Source organism: Neodiprion pinetum, unplaced genomic scaffold (assembly GCF_021155775.2).
Source record: "Neodiprion pinetum isolate iyNeoPine1 unplaced genomic scaffold, iyNeoPine1.2 ptg000158l, whole genome shotgun sequence".
In the NCBI taxonomy this organism is placed as follows: Eukaryota; Metazoa; Arthropoda; class Insecta; order Hymenoptera; family Diprionidae; genus Neodiprion; species Neodiprion pinetum.
Genome location: NW_027184570.1, coordinates 1 through 2,500, shown reverse-complemented (window position 1 = coordinate 2,500; position 2,500 = coordinate 1).

Genomic DNA, 2,500 nt, shown 5'->3' with positions numbered 1-2,500 from the left:
ACGCCGCGCATCGCCTTTCTGTCGACTCGGACCGAAAGTTTCACAAGTCGACGTCGGCCCGGATCGACTCCGGGACGCCGCGCGTCGCCTTTCGCTCGACTCGGACCGAAATTTTCACAAGTCCCGTCTGTCCGGATCGACTCCGGGACGCCGCGCGTCGCCTTTCGCTCGACTCGTACCGCGAGCTTCAACGAGTCCCGTCGGCCCGTATCGACTCCGGGACGCCGCGCATCGCCTCTCGGTCGACTCGGACCGAAAGTTTTACAAGTCCCGTCTGTCCGGATCGACTCCGGGACGCCGCGCATCGCCTTTCTGTCGACTCGGACCGAAACTTCGTCGAGTCCCGTCGGCCCGTATCGACTCCGGCACGCCGCGCATCGCCTTTCGCTCGACTCGTACCGCAGCTTCGACGAGTCCCGTCGGCCCGTATCGACTCCGGGACGCCGCGCATCGCCTCTCGGTCGACTCGGACCGAAAGTTTTACAAGTCCCGTCTGTCCGGAACGACTCCGGGACGCCGCGCGTCGCCTTTCGCTCGACTCGTACCGCAGCTTCGACGAGTCCCGTCGGCCCGTATCGACTCCGGGACGCCGCGCATCGCCTCTCGGTCGACTCGGACCCAAAGTTTTACAAGTCCCGTCTGTCCGGATCGACTCCGGTACGCCGCGCGTCGCCTTTCGCTCGACCCGGACCGAAATTTTCACAAGTCCGGTCGGCCCGTATCGACTCCGGGACGCCGCGCATCGCCTCTCGGTCGACTCGGACCGAAATTTTCACAAGTCCCGTCGGCCCGGATCGACTCCGGTACGCCGCGCGTCGCCTTTCGCTCGACTCGGACCGAAATTTTCACAAATCCGGTCGGCCCGGATCGACTCCGGTACGCCGCGCGTCGCCTTTCGCTCGACTCGGACCGTAATTTTTACAAGTCCCGTCTGTCCGGATCGACCCCGGGACGCCGCGCGTCGCCTTTCGCTCGACTCGTACCGCAGCTTCAACGAGTCCCGTCGGCCCGGATCGACTCCGGGAGGCCGCGCATCGCCCTCCGCTTGACTCGGAACGAAACTTCACTGAGTCCCGTCGGCCCGTATCGACTCCGGTACGCCGCGCGTCGCCTTTCGCTCGACCCGGACCGAAATTTTCACAAGTCCCGTCGGCCCGGATCGACTCCGGTACGCCGCGCGTCGCCTTTCGCTCGACTCGGACCGAAATTTTCACAAATCCGGTCGGCCCGGATCGACCCCGGGACGCCGCGCGTCGCCTTTCGCTCGACTCGTACCGCAGCTTCAACGAGTCCCGTCGGCCCGGATCGACTCCGGGAGGCCGCGCATCGCCCTCCGCTTGACTCGGAACGAAACTTCACTGAGTCCCGTCGGCCCGTATCGACTCCAAGACGCCGCGCGTCGCCTTTCTGTCGACTCGGACCGAAATTTTCACAAGTCCCGTCGGCCCGGATCGACTCCGGTACGCCGCGCGTCGCCTTTCGCTCGACTCGGACCGAAATTTTCACAAATCCGGTCGGCCCGGATCGACTCCGGTACGCCGCGCGTCGCCCTTCGCTCGACTCGGACCGAAATTTCCACAAGTCCGGTCGGCCCGTATCGACTCCGGGACGCCGCGCTTCGCCTCTCGGTCGACTCGGACCGAAATTTTCACAAGCGTCCCGTCGCGCCGCATCGGGGGTCCGTCCGTCCGCCGTCGTCCCATCGGCCCCGGGACGCGGCGCATTGCCTTTCGGTCGACCCGGACGAAAATTTTCACAGTCCCGCCGTGCCACGGTCGGTTCGCGGGTCCAGCGCCGGCTATCGCGGGACGCGGCGCATTGCCTTTTCGTCGCCTGGGACGAAAAAAATTTCCAAGTCCCTTGGGGATCGAGGACGACGGCCGACGGTCGACGTATCATCGAAAGAATAATTACGGCCTACAATACCGTCGCCGAATCCCGCGACGTACCGAGGGGGTCCACCGGTCCCTCCGGTCGCGCTTGTCGGCCTTGCGTTCGCCGACCGGCGATCCGAGCTGCTGCCTCGGATATATCTCGAGTGGCAACGGGTACGGGAAAAAAATTTTCTTTTCTAAGTCCCCGCACTCGCATTGCCATCGCACCCGCTCGGCGAGCAGAGCGCGGCCGCGCCGGTCCGCCCGCGACTCGTCCGACATGGGACGAGCGACGCGTCGCGTGACCGGCGTCGAGCCAGCGCTCTGCAAACACAAACACATTGGGGCCTCGTCTAACCGACAAGACGAATCCCCAAGCCAAGGGCTGAGTCTCAACAGATCGCAGCGTGGTAACTGCTCTACCGAGTACAACACCCCGCCAGGTACCTAAGTCGTCTACAGACGATTCCGAGTCTCGACATCGAACTGGATGACCCATGATCGACCGTTCGAGGCCAGACCGACGAGCGGGAAGATCCCGACGAAGGCCGAAGACCCCGCCCGGCAAACAGGGCTCGTGCGACGACCGGTCCGTGGACCGGCCACCTAGTAAAGTCACATTGTTT